At 36.4% G+C, this 20,127-nt stretch overlaps 1 pseudogene; it reads right to left on the bottom strand.

Moving 5' to 3' along the window:
- Window positions 1–14,376: 14,376 nt before the first annotated feature.
- LOC112390926 (ubiquitin-conjugating enzyme E2 J2-like) overlaps window positions 14,377–20,127 on the bottom strand; it is a 63,264-nt pseudogene continuing 57,513 nt past the window's right edge.

Genomic DNA, 20,127 nt, shown 5'->3' on the forward strand with positions numbered 1-20,127 from the left:
GGTTTATTTTCTTCATTTGGGCTGTAAAGTGAACGTGGTGAAGGAACCTAGTGATATTCATTTGGAAAAGTAATGGGGATGTGCTCATTCCCTCTCTCAATGAAGTTTCAAATTTCAGGCTTCCTCAGAGATAGTTTAAAATAGCACTTCAATGAAATGATTTAGCAAACATTGCTGTAATATTTCATGGTTGACTAAAAATTTGAATTTGAAATGGAAATCAAGTTTATTCATGAAATCCTCTTACAGTAATAATATATCATTTTAATAGCAGAGTGTCTAGACACCTAATGTCAGATGAGATGATGATAATTTCGGTGCTTTATATCTGCCATATTCATCAGTATAATTATACTTTTTTGGCCATAATTGAGTATGTTAAAGAAGAAATCTGATGACTTAAAAGGAAATATTGGAAAGGGGCTCAGGTGAAAGACCAGTTTATAACCTCTTTTTTAAGGAAATATTTTTAAAATGTGGAATAATACCTAAAATATTTTAACACATACTGATCTACCTAATATAATTTTAACAAGTGTTAGTTCATTTGCCATACTTTCTTCCGAGTGTATTTCCTAGTAAATAAAATAAAACTAACACAGTTGGAAGTCACCTTTGCATCCCATGCTGGTGCTGTTCTCCTTCCCTCTGCCTTAGAGTAACTGGTATTTAGATGTTGCTATTTATCTTTCCAGACCATTTATTTCAGTTCCACTATGTATGTATGTATGTCAATCAGAATATCAGAACCACCAGCAGGTGGTATGTGAGTGGGCTTTAACACAGGAAACAGGACAGCTGTGTGTGAAGAGCTAAAGCCAGGGAATCAGTGAAATAACCATTCCCTGTACCTTACCCTTGATTTTGCTGTAAACCTTAAACTTCTCTAAAAATAAAGTCTTTTTAAAATAAATTATTATTAAGTTAGCCTGAAGCACTGGAGTGAGAGTGGTGGTGGAGAAGTTGCCAGTCAAGGGAAAGACCTAGGGCAGCCTGAGATGTTGCTGGCCCTCCAGTGTTCACTGGGAACCACGTATGGACAATCTGAAACTACTGGTTACCACTTTACTTCCAGCTTAAAAATCAGTGAACTCCTTTCTTTGGTAGACTTTAAGAGGACACATTAAGAGGGTTATTCTAGGAAATGTAGTCCCCAGGTTTCAATAACATGATGGTGGTGCCAGGTTGACAATGGAAAATACAGCACAAAGTGCATCCACAAAATAAATGCAACATGATTTGTTTTAAACTTTTACATAATTGGTTTCATAATGTTCATCTTACTTTCTTTAGTTCTTTTTTAACATCTTCATTGGAGTATAATTGTTTTACAATGCTGTGTCAGTTTCTGCTTTATAACAAACTGAATTACATATACATGTATCCCCATATCTCCTCCCTCAGCCGAGTAATATTCCACCGTATACGTGTGCCACATCTTCTTTATCCATTCATCTATCGATGGACACTTAGGTTGCTTCCACGTCCTGGCTATTGTAAATAGAGCTGCAATGAACATTGTGGTATATGACTCTTTTTGAATTATTGTTTTCTCAAAGTATATGCCCAGTAGTGGAATTGCTGGTTCGTATGGTAATTCTTTTGTTAGTTTTTTAAGGAACCTCCATACTGTTCTCCGTAATGGCTGTATCAATTTCCATTCCAACCAACAGTGCAAGAGGGTTCCCTTTTCTCCACACCCTCTCCAGCATTTATTGTTTCTAGAATTTTTGATGATAGCCATTCTAAACAGTGTGAGGTGATGCCTCATTGTGGTTTTGATTTGCATTTCTCTAATGATTAGTGATGTTGAGCATTCTTTCACGTGTTTGTTGGAAATCTATATCTTCTTTGGAGAAATGTCTATTTAGGTCTTCTGCCTGTTTTTCTATTGGGTTGTTTCCTTTTTTGATATTGAGCTGCATGAGCTGCTTTTAAATTTTGGAGATTAATCCTTTGTCATTGCTTCATTTGCAAGTTTTTTCTCCCATTCTGAAGGTTGTCTTTTCATCTTGTTTATGGTTTCCTTTGTTGTGCAAAACCTTTTAAGTTTCATTAGGTCCCTTTTGTTAATTTTTGTTTCTATTTCCATTTCTGTAGGAGGTGGGTCAAAAGGATCTTGCTGTGATTTATGTCATAGAGTGTTCTGCCTATGTTTTCCCCTAAGAGTTTTATAGTGTCTGGCCTTACCTTTAGATCTTTAATCCATTTTGAGTTTCTTTTTGTGTCTAGTGTTAGGGAGTGTTCTAATTTCATTGTTTTACATGTAGCTGTCCAGTTTTCCCAGCACCACTTATTGAAGAGTCTGTCTTTTATCCATTGTATATTCTTGCCTCCTGTATCAAATATAAGGTGACCATATGTGTGTGGGTTTATCTCTGGGCTTTCTATCCTGTTCCATTGATCTATATTTCTCGTTTGTACATTTCTTTCAGGTTGTCCATTTTATTGGCATATAGTTGCTTGTAGTAATCTCTCATGATCCCTTGTATTTCTACAGTGTTATTTGTTACTTCTCCTTTTTCATTTCTAATTCTATTGATTTGAGTCATCTCCCTTTTTTTCTTGATGAGTCTGGCTAATGGTTTATCAATTTTGTTTATCTTCTCAAAGAACCAGCTTTCAGTTTTATTGATCTTTGCTCTTGTTTCCTTCATTTCTTTATCATTTATTACTGATCTGATCTTTATGATTTCTTTCCTTCTGCTATCTTTGGGGTTTTTTTGTTCTTCTTTCTCTAGTTGCTTTAGGTGTAAGGTTAGGTTTTTTATTTGAGATGTTTCTTGTTTCTTGAGGTAGGATTGTATTGCTCTAAACTTCCCTCTTAGAACTGCTTTTGCTGCATCCCATAGGTTTCGGGTCATCGTGTTTTCGTTGTTATTTGTTTCTAGGTATTTTTTTGATTTCCTCTTTGATTTCTTCAGTGATCTCTTGGTTACTGAGTAGTGTATTGTTAAGCCTTCATGTGCTTGTATTATTTACAGATTTTTTTTCCTGTAATTGATAATGTAGTCTCATAGTGTTGGGGTTGGAAAAGTTACTTGATACAATTTCAATTTTCTTAAATTTACCCGGGTTTGATTTGTGACCCAAGATATGATCTATCCTGAAGAATGCTCCATGAGCACCTGAGAAGAAAGTGTATTCTGTTGTTTTTGGGTGGAATGTCCTAGTAGTTATTTCCACTCTTTTATCTTCCAGGTCACTTATCTGTTCTTCTGCCTCAGTTATTCTGCAATTGGTTTCTTCTAGAGAAATTTTAATTTCATTTATTGTGTTGTCCACCATTGTTTGTTTGCTCTTTAGTTCTTCTAGGTCCTTGTTAAACGTTTCTTGTATTTTCTCCATTCTGTTTCCAAGATGTTAGATCATCTCTACTATCAGCACTCTGAAGTCTTTTTCAGGTAGACTGCCTATTTCCTCTTCATTTGTTTGGTCTGGTGGGTTTTTACCTTGCTCCTTCATCTGCTGTGTGTTTCTCTGTCTTCTCATTTTGCTTAACTTACTCTGTTGGGGGGTCTCCTTTTCACAGGCTGCAGGTTTGTAGTTCCCATTGTTTTTGGTGTCTGCCCCCTGTGGCTTAGTTTGGTTGTGTGTTGTGTAGGTTTCTTGGTGGAGGGGACTAGTGCCTGTGTTCTGGTGGATGAGGCTTGATCTTGTCTTTCTTGTGGCAGGACTGCGTCCGGTGGTGTGTTTTGGGGTGTCTGTGACCTATTATGGTTTTAGGCAGCCTCTCTGCTAATGGGTGTGATTGTGTTCCTGTCTTGCTGGTTGTTTGGCATAGGGTATCCAGCACTGTAGCTTGCTGGTCATTGACTGGAGCTGGGTCTTAGCATTGAGATGGAGATCTGGGAGAGCTTTCGCTGTTTGATATTACACGGAGCCAGGAGGTCTCTGATGGACTAATGTCCTGAACTCGGCGCTCCCACCTCAGAGGCACAGGCCTGACACCGGCCAGAGCACCAAGACCCTGTCAGCCATATGGCTCAGAAGAAAAGGGAGAAAAAATGAAAGAAAGAAAAAAGTAAAGTAAAATTAAAAAATTAAAAAGTAATGAAAAGAAAGAAGAAAGCAACCAAAGCAAAAATCCACCAATGACAACAAGCACTAAAAACTATACTAAAACATAAATAAATAAATAAAACGGACACTCAGAACCCCAGGACAAATGGTAAAAGCAGAGCTTTACAGACAAAGTCACACAAATATTTGTACACATACACACTTACAAAAAGAGAAAAAAGAAAAAAATATATATATCGTTTCTCCAAAATCCACCACTTCAATGTTGGGATGATTCGTTGTCTATTCAGATATTCCAGAGATGCAGGGTACATCAAGTTGATTGTAGAGATTTAATCCACTGCTCTTGAGGCTGCTGAGAGAGACTTCCCTTTCTCTTCTTTGTTTGCACAGCTCCTGGCTTTCAGCTTTGAATTTGGCCCGCCTTTGCCTGTAGGTCACCTGAGGGCGTCTGTTCTTTGCTCAGACAAGATGGGGTTAAAGTAGCAGCTGATTACGGTCCTCTGTCTCACTCAGGCTGGGGTTGAGGGAGGGGTACGGAATGCAGGGTAAGCCTGAGGCGGCAGAGGCCAACGTGACATTGCACCAGCCTGAGGTGCGCCATGTGTTCTCCTGGGGAAGTTGTCCCTGGATCCCGGGACCCTGGCAGTGGCAGGCTGCATAGGCTCGCCGGAAGGGAGGTGTGGATAGTGACCTGTGCTCGCACACAGGCTTCTTGGTGGCGGCAGCAGCTGCCTTAGCGTTTTATGCCCGTCTCTGGGGTCCGCGCTTTTAGCCGCGGCTCGCGCCGGTCTCTGGAGCTCCTTTAAGCAGCGCTCTTAATCCCCTCTCCACGCGCACGAGGAAACAAAGAGGTAAGAAAAATTCTCTTGCCTCTTAGGCAGGTCCAGACTTTTTCCCAGACTCCCTCCTGACTAGCTGTGGTGCACTAAGCCCCTTCAGGCTGTGTTCACGCAGCCAACCCCAGTCCTCTCCCTGGGATCTGACCGAAGCCCGAGCCTCAGCTCCCAGCCCCCGCCCGCCCCGACGGGTGAGCAGACAAGCCTCTTGGGCTGGTGAGTGCCAGTCGGCACCAATCCTCTGTGTGGGAATCTCTCCGCTTTGCCCTCTGCACCCCTGTTGCTGCGCTCTCTTCCATGGATCCGAAGCTCCCCCCTCCCATCACACCCGTCTCTGCTAGTGAAGGGGCTTCCTAGTGTGTGGAAACTTTTCCTCCTTAACAGCTCCCTCCCAGAGGTGCAGGTCCCGTCCCTATTCTTTTGTCTCTGTTTTTTTCTTTTGCCCTACACTGGTACGTGGGGAGTTTCTTGCCTTTTGGGAGGTCTGAGGTCTTCTGCCAGCGTTCAGTAGGTGTTCTGTAGGAGTTGTTCCACATGTAGATGCATTTTTTATGTATTTGTAGGGAGGAAGATTGATCTTCATGTCTTACTCTTCAGCCATCTTGAAGCTATCCTTGTCTTACTTAAAATATTTTCTGTAGAGTCTCTAAGAATTATCTGTATGCATTTTAACATTTGCCAACAAGAGTGTTTTTGCTTTATTTCTTTCAGTTTTTCTGCTTTTTTATTACTCTTCTTTTGTACTACCTAGTGTCTATATTATACTTTTGAATAAAGTACTTTATAGTAGCCCTTTTTTCATACATACTTATAAAGAAAATGCTTCTAATGTTTTTCTAGTGATTTATTTTGTGGAATTTATTACTTACCCATAGTAAAATGTTTAAAAATCTTTTAAAGTGATCTAAAATTATTTTATTATAGATTAGAGTAGAATAATGTCAAGTGTACATTTGTATCTATTGAGATAATTATTTTCTCCTGTAATTTATGCAGTGCATTATGTTAGCAGATGTTCTGATGATAAAACGTCATTGCTTTTTTTGGATAATCCTAATGATGAGAAGATATATGGCACGTGCACACACACACTAAACATATACATGCACACATGTTGAATTTATATTACACACAAATGCACACATATATAATTCAATCATACGGATTTAGTTAGGGAGTATTTTTATCCAAGATATTTACATTTTAATGAGATAAGTTTATATTTCTAAGTTCTTATACTATGTTGTTAGTATGAATGCTCTTATAGATTGCCCTCCTTTTCCATTTGGTAAGATAGACAGTATAAGATAGGTAATACATACTGCCTAAAGAGTTGTTGAATCATATGTCCATTCCTTCGCGCTCTCTCTACTCTTTCATTTTCTGCTTAAATTGCCTTCGGGTGGTGCCCTTACTGTGCCTGAATTGTGGGAAAATTATGGACTTAGGTTTCATTTTCCTTAAGTTTTTCAGGTATATATGTTTTAAATAATTTTGGTAATTCATATTTTCCAAGATTGAGAATTTAGTATTTCTTTTAGAATATTGGAATAAATTTAGTGTATTACTTTATTCTCTTCCACATTGGTTATTTGTTTTCTTTTATAATTTCTCACATTATTTAAGTGTGTTTTCGATTTGCTGTAGAATATTCTTTCCTGAGGTTTTCTCTTGGTATTAATTTTTTTCAAAAAACTATTTCAGTTTTTTCTTTATTATCGCCATTATATCTTGTTCTTCTCTTTTTTCTCCTATTTGTTATTTTTGTTCAGTTTTGCCATTTTTCTATTTTTTTAACTGAAATACCTTTTTTTGGAATTCAGAAAATATCTGGCTCCAAATTTTATATTGAACCTATAAATTTCCATCCATTTAGTATATTAACTGCAAATCATAATTAGGGAATGCAGTATTTCATATGCTGTTTAGTTTTAAATATTTTATAAACATGCAATGTGATTATCTCTGACTATGGAGTAGCAGGCACTATATTTTCTAATTCTTGAAAAAATTAGATTTCTTTTAATGTTTTTGGTTTTGCTCTCTAATATTATTTTATTTTAATATGTTTAGAGAAATGTGACCATATATTATCATTTTGTATTTTCACATATATTTTATGTGAAAATAAATATTTTTATTTTTTTATTTTAAATATTTTTATTTTAATAAAAATATTTTAAATATTTTTATTTTTTATTATATTTTATACATATATTTCTTTAGTATAGTTATTGATTAAGTTTTTTTAATGTATTATGTCTGCTAGAAAAGTATGCTTTTAAGTGACTGTTGTACTAGACTAAGCTTATACTATGTTATTTGAATCATATGTCCGTTCCTTCGCTCTGTCTCTACTCTTTCATTTTCTGCTTAATACATCAGTCTACAGATTAAGTGAAATGTATAAACATTTATGGTGTTATTTTCTTAGTGATTTTTGTCACTTTTATGATTAAATAGTGACTATTTAGATCTCATAAAACATTTTTATTTTATAATCTGTTTTCTCTGATATTAATATTTTGACACCATCTTTTTGTCAGTTTGGAGTTCGGTTGTTAATTTTTATGCATTCATATCCAGTTTTACTATATCATCATGTTTTTGGAGATGCTTATAGCTGCATTTAAAAATACCTAAACCAAGTCCTTACATATATCATAGTTACTGATCATTAGACTAATTACTGCAAACGTATTCTGAGTCTTCTAATTTTGTGGGTTTTTTCAGCTTCTACTTTCAATCATTTTTATATTTTGGGGGAGTCAATGTGGTTGTGGTTGTCTCTTCCCAATTTTTAAATTTCTTCCTGTTTGAATGGTTTACTTTTTACTTCTATATTTTTACACAGATTTCTGCCCTCCTGCCATCCCTAATGAAAAGAAGCTATTATTTTACTTCTACCTGTCTTTTAATTATTTTCTGCACTTAAATTAGTGTATGTAATTGTCAACGCTCAACACTTTTTTATCTTTATCATTCTGTTTGGCAGTGTCTTTGCTTACCTTTGCATCTTGCATCTCACTTCTTTTTTTCTCAGCTCAGTGTTCTTTTTACTGAAAGCTAAACCTCTGTTTCTTTCAGAAATCATCTTTAAATTCTAGGTCCTTTCATGATTTATCTAATTAATGTGTTCTTATTTCATCTTCCTGATTTTTAAATAATTTTTATGTGTAGGACAATCTACTAAGGCACTTGGCTCTGTGTATAATCTCTTTTCCAATTCCTAACCTCTCCTAAATCATAGATTTTATCTTGTTTCTTTGATGGTATTAATCCCCCCCTCCTTTTTTCAAAGTTCATATTTTAATCTTTTACGTTCACTGAAAAACTGAGATTTGAATTCCTACTTGATATATCCCTTTTATTTACATTTTGTTCTTGAAATGTAGCAAATTCCCTCATTTTAAGATTTAATATTAAATTTTGAAACCATAGTAACTTTTCCCATGTTTCTAGTTGTTTGAAAGGTAAAGAATCCTAACATAACTTCATATTCACCAGAGGTTTCAATTCCTCATTCTTTCACCCCGTTCTTATACTTCCACCCAGTTCTTATATTAATTTTAAGACTTTCCACTTTAATTTTATAAGGCAGCAGTCCTTATCTTGAATTAACTTGGGAAATGAATAAATTATTTTTGTCCAATTATCAGAATGTAGTTGAATCTACCTTTTCTTTGCGGATAGTTGTCAACTAGAAATGATACATGTTTTATCTAATGTTAACTTCTACTTGATGTTCATCTTAAATTTTAACATCAGCATAGAAGATAACATACAAATGAAATACTTATGAAAATACTTTATTATTTGAATTTATTTTGTTAGCTTTGTTTTTTTTAAATTATGAAATAAATATAAACGCCACCTAAACTACTTGTTGAATTAAGGGTTTAATTAATTAAACCCTTATTCACTACGTTTTAATGCAGTAAATACAGGAGCTCAAACTATAATCTTAAGATCTGGTTTCTCTCTAACTCTTGGCTCTACTCTTATCCAAAGTGGTTTATTCTCATGTCTGTGTAGTGGCCCAATAGCTGCCAGCAGACTCAGCCCCATATCTTCCAACATTCAAGTCCAGTTAAAAAAAAAATAGTATCCACCAAAAGCCATCCTTTGCTTACCCAGTATTTTTATCCCCATTTCATTCTATACATAGATTTTTTAAGATAGCCCAAATGAATGACTAAAGCACATTCCAGGCAATAGAAGTAGAAAGTACCAAGAATGTGAGGAACAGGTTTCCCTTGACTGTCAAGAGCTTAGAACAGAAGAAAGAGTAGGAAGTTGAAGGAAAGGACAGTGATGTAATATAGGTCTAGAATATGTATGCTTTTGGAACCATTTAAATGGCATTGTTTTTTATCCAGAGTGAAACATGAAGCTGCTGGAAGGATTTAAGTAATGTGATCATAGTATTCTAAAAGCATTTTATTCTGGCTGCTTTCTTGAATATAGACCATTGGAAAGGGTAGGATCAGGGAGGTCAGTTAGGAGGCTTTGGCTTCTAGGCAGGAGAGAATGGTGTCTGTAATTGGAAAAGGTCTTAAATTCTGGATATTATTTAGGACTAAAATGACTTTGCAACGTATTGAATGTGTGATGCAGGAGAAAAAAAAGACAAAGAATTCTACTTCAGGACGTTTTGAGTGAGTTGGAGTCACCATTAACTGAGATGGGAAAGATTGTCCACAGGCAAGTTTTAAAGGAAGATACTTTTGATATCCTAAGTATTATGCCATTTTGACTGTAGCTCAATCTGCTAACGGAAGCATGGTTAATTGAGTTTAGCAAGTTTATAAATTATCAGGAACAGCATCTCTGTAAGAGGCACTACAGTATTGAAAAGAGCCTTAGAGTAAGCACAAAAATAATGGCGAAGAAGATCTATGGATTCAGACCACAACAAAAGTATGTTCTTTGTCTCCTACTTAAGAAAATAAATTTAAACTAGGAAACTGGATTTTAAGTGTCAATAAATGTGACAGCCTATTTCTTTAAATTTTTTCTAGGTTTGATTTTGAATATTAGTAATGGGACTATCTTGTGTCTTAATTTTATAAAATAACTTTTTTATATTTAACAGCATGTAACACTTGCCTTTCCACCCAAATCAGACACAAAATTTTCTATAATATTTTGTATAACTTCTATTCATAAAATCTCTCATAAAAATGATGATGATGATGTTAATGATAATACCCTTCTAGATACTTATCTAGTTAATTATTAATGTGAACTTAAACTAGCAATTTGTTAAATGTGTCTTCTTATGTTCTGATTTACTGGTAAATCCCACAATGTAGAAGGACTAACTATATAGCTTTTATAAGCCAATGATTGACCCACTTATTTTAAGCCTAAATTCCCATGATGCACTTGGACTGGTCTGTCTCACCCCTTTGGGACAAATGGAACTTCTGAGAATACAAAGTTAATGCTGCTTCTATGTCATAACAAAGTTCTTTGTAGTTGAACCAGGAATGTCATGTTTTTTCTCCATATCCACAAATCTTTGGCAGGCTAACTTGAAGCATAATATCTCAGATGCTTAAAACTTCTTGACATTGCATATATAATATTTCATCTAATACAAATACCCTTATTTTTCTCTGAGGAAAGACTTTTCCCCATCAATTTGTTTATATATTCTTCAGGTGAAAAAATTCTATGCAGCTAAATAGAAAACATACATCTCAGCTGTGGAAATTTAGAGTATTATTTAACATAGAAGTTAAACTAATGATAGGATTATGACACAATTTGGATTGTTGAAAATGACATTTAAGACTTCTGTTTAGGGCTTCCCTGGTGGCGCAGTGGTTGAGAGTCCACCTGCCAATGCAGGGGACATGGGTTCATGCCCCAGTCTGGGAGGATCCCACATGCCGTGGAGCAGTTGGGCCCGTGAGCCATGGCCGCTGAGCCTGCGCGTCTGGAGCCTGTGCTGTGCAAAGGGAGAGTCCACAACAGTGAGAGGTCTGCGTACCGCAAAAGAAAAAAAAAAAAAGACTTCTGTTTAAATACTTTTGTAATAATTTAATTTTTTCTATTAGGTCTTTATTAATTGTAGCTATTATGAGGCACCTTAATATCTATGCATTTATTTCTTTATCTGTAAAATAAGGATACTATTAGTTTCTATTTCATGGAATAACAGCAAAAATGAAATGAGTTAATTCTTATAAATTCCTTACAGTGTTGTCTGGCACATTGAAAGCATTCAAAGATTGACTATTACAATTGTAATTGTACTTCTGAGAATATGAGCCAAGAGTAGTTGGCAGCTACCAAGATACCACATGGAGAATGAGAATGAATCCAGAACAGAATAGTATTAGAGAAGAATTTGTCCTGGGGAAACTATCTGAATCTCAGATTTCACTTCTGCTTGAAGCTCATGGATTGTGAGTTATGTATACCAATAAATTCCACCCACTTTTTTTCAAAGTACGTTTGGCTTAGATTTTCTGTCTCTTCAATCCAAAAAATTCAGTACTAAGGCAAAAAATGGAAATAACCATTCTAACAATTCAGAATAAACCTAGTAAAAGTATGGTGAATTAAAGTAAGAACCCCTGTATCCTGGTCTGGAACAGTGAGAAATGTGGAACTTCTCTGATTTTCATTTTAGCAGTTCTATCATTCACCTAGCAAACAACTCCAAAATCTAAGTGGCTTATAATGACACATTTCTTGTTCACATTATAGATGATCAGACATGAGCTTTGACTCAGTTTAGCTCAAATTGTCTCCATTCCAAGATTCAACCTGAAGAACACCCCCTTTTTGTGGCAAAGGGAAAGTAGTTAAGAGGGTGAGTTAAACCGTGCAATTCTAGTGATATCTTCTGCTCTAATTTAACATATAACTATGGCATAAAGCTTAATGAGTCAAATCTCATGGGCTAAAGCAAGTCACAAGACTGAGATGTCATCAGTTAGACAGAGGAGTATAATTATTCACCAAAAGCACAAGTAAGCCATTTATAGGTGGTGGTGTGCGTAATCCTCTAGAGCAGCGGTCCTCAACCTTTTTGGCACCAGGGTCCGGTTTCGTGGAAGATAATTTTTCCACGGACTGGGGATGGGGAGGATGGTTTTAGATGATTCTAATGCATTACATTTATTGTGTACTTTATTTCTATTGTTATTACATTGTAATATATAATGGAATAATTATACAACTCACCATAATGCAGAATCATTGGGAGCCCTGAGCATTTTTCCTTCAACTAGATGGTCCCATCTGGGGGTGGTGGGAGACAGTGACATCCAAAGTGTGTTGCTTATGTCCAGTCTACTCCGTGATCTCGTTTTGGTTGCTGTCACGCAGAAAACCCTGCTTCACAAAGATAGGATGCTGGAAATGGAAGCAGGCTTTTCAGTGCTTTTGTGACAATCTCAGGATATTCCGCCTTGACTTTAATCCAGAACATATGGAGGTCTGAAGTTGTCTCAAACATACGTTTAAGGCCACCATCATTTGCAATCTCAAGCACTTGATCCTCTTCTAGCACAAAGTTGATTCACCTGGCTTATTCACAAATGGGTCGTGGACCCATTCCTTCCCAGTTCAGGGGACTTTTGTGGTTGGGAAGTAATGCTCAAACTCTCGAAAGCTGAGATAGGTGATCATGCACCAGCTGGAAGAAAGAAAACCCTGGCTCAGTCTCTTTCAAAATCTCTGCTAATGTTTGAAACATGTCAAAAATCCCAATGTTCACTCGTCACCCCCATAATTCCAGTCTGGCTTTGAATACAGCCACTTTATCTGCCGACTTGAACACAGTTGTCATTCTCCCCTGAAGTGACAGATTGAAGTCGTTGAGCAGGTTGAATATGTCACACAAGTAAGCAAGTTTTTTGACCCATTCTTTGTCACTGAAATGTGCTGCCAATGGTGACTGCTCTTCTAATAGATATCTCTGGAGTGGCTCTCGTAACTCAGAAACTCTGGCCAGTGATCTACCTTTAGAAAGCCATCTCACTTCTGTGTGTAAGAGAAGACGTGTGTGCTCTGGGTCCATCTCCTCATAGAGCTACACGAACAGACGTGAGTTAAGGGCATGTACTTTAATGTGGTTGATAAGTTTAATGACATCCTGGAAAATGTTAAGTTCAGATGACATTTTTCGGCTAGCCGGCATTCTCTATGGGTGACACAGTGCGTAGACTCACATTCAGAAGCGACCTCTTTGACCCAAGTGGTGAAACCAAAAAGCCATCCGGTTATGGCAGCCGCTCCACCCAGGCATATACTGATACAAAATGACCAATTCAGTTTTCTTGCTATGTGATCATTCAAAGACTTGAATAGTTCTGCAGCTGTGGTGTTGGTTGGCAACAAAAGTGCACATAACATATCCTCATGCACATCTTCCTGAAAAATATATCACACAAAAACAAGCATTGTTGCCTGTTGTCAACATCAGTAGATGTGTCAACCTGGATTGTGTACCACGGTGACTCATTAATCCTCTCTAACAATTGTGCCTCAATATCCTCTGCTATTTAATCAATTCGTCTAGTTATGATGCTAGCCAAAAGAGGAACATGTGCCACCTTTTGAACTGCGGCCTCTCCTAAAAGTTCACAACAAATGTCCTTAGCAGCAGGCAGGATCAACTCTTCACCAATAGTAAAGGTTTTCTTAGCTTTAGCAATGTGGTTAGCCACTAAGAATTATGCTGTCAGTGCAGACACGTTTGATGAAGTGGTGGCCTTCAGTAATTGCTTCTGTTCTTCGTGTTCACGTTTTTTTCTTTTGAAAAACTCCAAAGGCTTGTCTTTTAATGCGGGGTGCTTGGTCTCCACATGGCAAAACAGTTTTGAAGGTTTCATGGCTTCGTTGGATAGCTGGTTGCCACATATTATACAAAGTGGGCTTGGAGAATGTCAATCACTGGTTGCAATGAACTCATAATTAAATAGGACTCAGTATTTTCTTTTAAATGCAGCTTCCTTTTTTGTTGGCAGTCTTAGAGTCTTCTGCTGCCTCGTCATTGGGTCTTTCCCCCTTTTTAAAGAAGCTCTCCAGCGCCATTTGTTTTGTACTCATTTTGTCTGGGGTTAGCTTGTGCGCTTACCAAAACTGTGACTGAGACAAGTGCATAGTGCGGGAAAGAGGCATGGATGGAAAATAATGGGTGGGCCACGCACGGACTAAAATAAGTGTCGGATTCTGACTTACAGCCTGCCACCAGATGCAGCTGTACAGTTGAAGTACACCAACTCACTTGCCACTATAAAGCCTGCCACCAGATGCAGCTTAATTGTCACTTGCCACTCACTGACAGGGTTTTGATATGCGTCTGCAAGCAATTGATTTATTACGGTCTCTGTGCAGTCAAACCTCTCTGCTAATGATAATCTGTATTTGCAGCTGCTTCCCAGCGTTAGCGTCACCCCGTCAGCTCCACCGCAGATCATCAGGCATTAGATTCTCATAAGGAGCACGCAACCTAGATCCCTCGCATGCGCAGTTCACAGAAGGGTTCTCGCTCCTATGAGAATCTAATGCCCCCGCTGATCTGACGGGTGGTGGAGCTCAGGCGGTAATGCAAGCTATGGGCAGTGGCTGTAAATACAGATGGAGCTTCGTTCACTTGCCCGACGTTCACCTCCTGCTGTGTCCCAATTCTTGGCGCTGGGGTTGGGGACTCCTGCTCTAGAGAGGTATAGGGAATGAAAATCTGGCTCAATAACATCTGGAACATTAAAGTACTTATTAGGAAAGAAGATTTTTGGTGTAATGGTTTTTACTTTCAGTTTCAATAGCATTATATTAGAAAGATATATTATATCAGACTTCAGGTATCCTATTTAGACGTGGATTGGTTTGATGGGAATTCCTTTCTACCTATTACCTGAAATTTAAAATGGATGGGATAATGGTTTTCTAGATGGAGTTTAGTTTTAACTGTAGTAGGGAAATAAAACTGGGGTAGATTGGAACCTAGAAGAAATTTTTCCTTTTTTGTACTTTGAAGCTTCTCTTTTAAACACACTTTCTATGTTGAGAAAGGAATACTTTTCTCTGTTTTAAGAGGCAGCCGTGAGGCAAGGGCCAGATTGAATTTGCTTCCTCACAGTCATTTTTATGAATTCCCCAGAGGTAGAAGCCAGGTAAGACCTAGTAGAATGATCAGTCTAATAGCTAATGGTTATTGGGCATTTAATATTTGTCAGACAGTACACTGTTCTAAACACTTGATACGCATTAAATAATATATTTAGTATTGCAACTCTATAAGGTAGGCACTACTAATATCCTCCTTGTGTGGATAAGGAAAATTAGGAACAGCTTGTTTAAGTAACTTGTTCAAACGTACCCAGCTGGTAAATGGTGGTGCTAAGATTCGAGCCTACAGGCCAGCTCCTAATCTAAGTTATTAACCAGTGAATGCACTACTGTCTTTCAGGATGAAGAAAGTATCAGTAACTTTGATTGTTGGGGAAGAAGAAATTTTCATTCTACCTCTCTTGAGTTCTTGTGGCTGGACTAGTAATAAAATTGACACAAGACAGATTAACAGGAGAAAAATAGACTTAAATAAATGATACAAAGAACAGTTGAATTCAAGTTCACTTAGACGAAACAGATTAATTTACTTGTATAATAAGGAAAACATTAGTCCTAAAGCCTAGAGAATGAGAAGCATAATCTTCTTTGTCTTTTAAAAAAATGTCATTACTATTTCAAGTCCTCATTTTACTGGAGTATTGAAATCTTAATTTGCCTAAAATCACTATTCCCAGTTTTCTTAGGGCTCTCTTTTAGGGCCAGCATAGCTTTGCTCTCCATTGCATTGCTTTTTTAATCTGATAGCTTTTCAGTTGCCCCTCGTCCTCTGGAGGACATAGGATTTACTGTGATCACTGAGTTCAGGATGTGGTTCAGGAAACCACCATCTCTCTAAGGTTGCATATCTACATGTCATCTCTGTCCCCTTCCCCAACCTACTACTCCTCTGAATCGTCCCTTCTCCCGTCAGATGTGGAGAGGATGGTGAGAGAGAGGAGAGCACACTGGGAGGCCTTGCTCTTATTGATCATTTACCTTTCCACATCTTTTTAAAAAGTTTTTTTGTTGTTTTTCTGAAAGAATCTAAAAAATCCAGGCTACACCTGATTTTTCCCTCTTTAATATCTTGTCACATCATTTCTCAGAAAAAGGAAGCTCAGAATAGCCTAATGGAGATCAACAATGGAAACTAAATACTGGAGAAGGATAATTGTTAATGTTTCAAAATATACTTTTCTGTCACACACATTTGTTACAGTTTGAAAATCAAAGCAGCAGATTAAAGAACAAATAAACAAAACCATGCCAAGATGGTCTGAGAAAAATATGGATGTTCTGTTTTTTTCTTGTGGACTATTTTTAAAGTCTTTATTGAATTTGTTACAATATTGCTTCTGTTTTATGTTTTGGTTTTTTGGCCGCAAGGCATGTGGGATCTTAACTTCCCGACCAGGGATTGAACCTGCACCCCCTGCATTGGAAGGTGAAGTCTTAACTACTGCACTGCCAGGGAAGTCCCCTGGATGTTCTATTTTAGAGAAAGAAATATATAAGAAATAATCTTAGAGTCACTGAATACACCGTCTTGTTGACACTGGATATGGTATAGGGAATAAACTGTTCAAAATCACTACAAATTATTCTCTTAGAAGATTAGGTGTGGGATAAAGATCAGAAAAGTAGAAATTTTCTGTAAAATCTGTATGTACTAACACAAGAAAGTTTTCATAAAACATTAAAAACAAATTAAAAGAGGTTGAAAAACAATATAAATGTATCTCACTTTTATTTTAGTGAAGTATTTTGCTATATAAGTTGTGAATTTTATTTTTAAAGAAAAAGTATTAGCGATGTGAGTTTTAAAACTTTATGTAAAAACTTGCTAATGAGATAAAGAGTTGACACATGAAATCTAGTATAAATGTCAGCCCTGATCTATACCTTTGAGGTTATTAAGACTTTCTTACATAATATATTTGTAAGCATTTAATAAATATAAAATATTTTAGTACCTATAAAACTCCCTTAATCACTCCTGGCTAGACACACCTGGCTGGGTACCTTAGCGAATAGAGGAGAGTAGGAGCAGTCACGTAAGTTTTATAGTCTTGTTTTGGGTACCTCCTGGGTCTTTAATTTTTTATTAGCCTTTTACAGTGAATCATTCAATGAAGCTGTTTTGGAATCTTGAAGCCTTTTGACAGCTTCTGCATGCCAATTAAAATAGGTATCCCATTCTGTTTGATTTGGAAGCCCTTGCTTTTAAGTATACTTCTTAAATGAACAATCTTGTCTAATTAGAACATTCCCATAGTGACTATTGTAATTCTAGGTTATTTTAGTAAGACTTTGTCATTTCTGTAGATACCTGCAGCTTCCACACCACAGTTCTGAAAGTGCACAGAAAGTGGTGCACTCAGTTCTTTGAAACTTGAGGATTCCATTTCTTTAGCTACGCCTTGGGCCTCTTGGAGCCAAATGAATACCTAAGAGGGATGTGCTGCTGGATGGCGGTTTTGTGGGATTTTGCAGTGTACCTCCTTGTACAGACATTTTCTTGAGGTTGACAGGTGACCTAGTGTGAAACTAACCTGTTCTGTGACCAACTTATCCTAGCAAGAGAGTTTTAGCATTAGATGGTGAGTGCTCTAACAGCTTTTAAGTGCTTGATCCCTGCCCATCAATTTTGTGGCTTTGGTTTGCGAGATTCCCATTAGCAGTAGGTTGAAATATATACCTCCAAAGCGTTAAGAATCACTGTTTCATGGCTTGAACTTTGGTGTATTTCCCATTATTTATATGACAATCTACATTTAAAACTATTACAAATTTAGTTAATTGGTCTGTTACATGTATAGAGGTGCTCCTATAAAGGTACTCCTATCATCTGGTGCTTTTAATTGAAACTACAAATGGTAGTGAATCAGCATTTCTTTTAGACTAATGGTGGGGCTTCCAGACTAAGAAAATCATTTCCAAGAGGGACTTGCAAAGTCCATTCAGGCATAAAGAAATCTAACAGCTATATATTTACAATTTATTCTCTGAGAAATGTGTATATTTGCAAATTTGTATCTACTATCCCTCTGAAAAAAGTAATTTATCTATATTGTGCATACAAGACTGTATCTCGCAGAATTAAAGCAGTTTCCAAAGTCTGATAGCTCAGTGACGTCATAAACTGGGGGCTCAAATATAAGAACTGGAGTGCAAATTCAATAAGAGACTACTAATTTTCTTCCTCTTTGCGGTAAAGTTTGCTACTACTAAAAGATAAGTTTGAACTGCATGTACGTTTTCTTATTTTCCCAGTACTACCCTCTTTTTCATGTTTCTTCCTAGAATAGTTGACAGACTCTGAAGAACTATCCATCCAGTATCCAGGTCATTTTCTTAGAAACATTCTAAGAAAATAAAGAATAGGTGTCTCAGGTGAGAAATATATTCCTTTCTCATTGGGAGTGCCTCCCCTTTTTATCATATTAGATAAGAAATAGTTCCTTGCCATTTTTAAGAAATTGCTTAGTGCAGTTCCACTAAGACCTGTATTTATGCAGGGTTTGGATCTCAGACAGCTTTCTTCAGAATCTCATGCTCTTCCCTTAACAGTCTGGCTGGCACTGTATACTTCTGCCACAAACAAGGGTTCTCAAGACTCTTGCTCTGCCACAATCTCCCTTCTGAGCAATTGGCAGTGGCCACAGAAGAGTTAATGATATATAAAAACAGCCTTTAATTTTGAAACTTCCAGAGATTTTAAACTGCTTTGTCTCCCCACACTTGGCTTATTCGAATTCATTAAAATTCCAGCTGAAAAGAAAAGGAAATATAGAAATACACAGAACCTTCACAGTTTAAGACAAAACCATATGTTGATTTTAATTCATGGAATAAAGTAGAGTAGAATTAATGTGTAATTTGCCTTAAATTATTAAGCCTTTCTATATGTCTTCACAGTATGTGTGGTATAAACTTGTTACTTTTTCAGTGAAAATACATTTGATCGTATCTTATAAGGCAAAACATTACTTTGAAATGTATAAATCTCTAAGAAATCAAACATGAGTTAGCAGTTTTGTAGCTAACAGAAAGTTTGTTTTATGTGTTACTGTTCTTATTGTACTGTTAGTTGATTCTGTTCTCTTAAGCAAACTTCATAAATTCTGTGAGTTTTATCTCAAGGAAAATATTTTGTCAGTGTTTAAAAAGATATTATTAGACTTGCTCTTTTCTTTTCATTTCCTTGTATAAATAGGTAAGAGATGTGTTACAAAACTGTTGTGTAATAAAACAGTCATCCTTATCCATTCTTATGAAAGGAAGAACTCTCTTCAGGAATTCCATTGTCATATCTTTAAATGCTTAACATTATCCCTTCCAAATGTTGCTAATCAATTTGGAGATGTATGAAAAATAATTAGTTCAAATATCAAGCATTGGTGGATTTCTATTAAACCAATAGGAACTTAGAGGATATAAGTATCTTGTCCTAAATGTGCAAATATGCCTCTCTTTCACCTTTAGCCTTCTCTGGATTATTAGCGGTAATATTAATATTATTGTTAAGGATGAGTGTTAGATGCTATTAGTGATATGTTTTATGTTTATATGCTTATATTATTCTCTTAAATTGTAATGCTGTTACTATCAGCTTGTAGTGGCAAGAGTGGCATCTCAGTTACTGCAGAGTTGTATCTAAACATGGATAATAAAGTAGAGTATAAGGTAAATAGGTTGCTATTCTTCAATGTGTTTAAAGCATTAGTTAATAAACACAAAAATTTTAATGCAGCTCAGGTTCCTTTTATGAGTAGTCCCCTGAAGTAAACAATAACAAAAAGTTACATGGATGGCAATTGACAATAGTAATTATAATACTATTAAATACAGTTAAAAATTTCTACCACATTCATGATTTTATTTACTACATTTTGGATAATAAATTCAGTTGATTGAGAATTACATTATGAAAGTAAACAGTCCTAGTTTTTCCATAATTGGAATTAATTTTGTCTTGTTGTCTTGATAGCTCCTTGAAAACATGAGACCAGAAATTAAGTGTACATAAGAAAGAACAGAATAAACATGAGGAGGCCACTTTTTTCTCTACCTTTACCATGTTAGTTTCGAAAAGTCATACCATGTTTTCCTTCACTGTATTTGCTCTATGTTTGTTCTTCACCGTATTTGCTCTATCTGTTCTGTGGTGATTGGTTTACTCTTTGTTGGT

This window comes from Neophocaena asiaeorientalis, unplaced genomic scaffold (assembly GCF_003031525.2).
Source record: "Neophocaena asiaeorientalis asiaeorientalis breed wild unplaced genomic scaffold, Neophocaena_asiaeorientalis_V1.1 scaffold55, whole genome shotgun sequence".
Taxonomy (NCBI): Eukaryota; Metazoa; Chordata; class Mammalia; order Artiodactyla; family Phocoenidae; genus Neophocaena; species Neophocaena asiaeorientalis.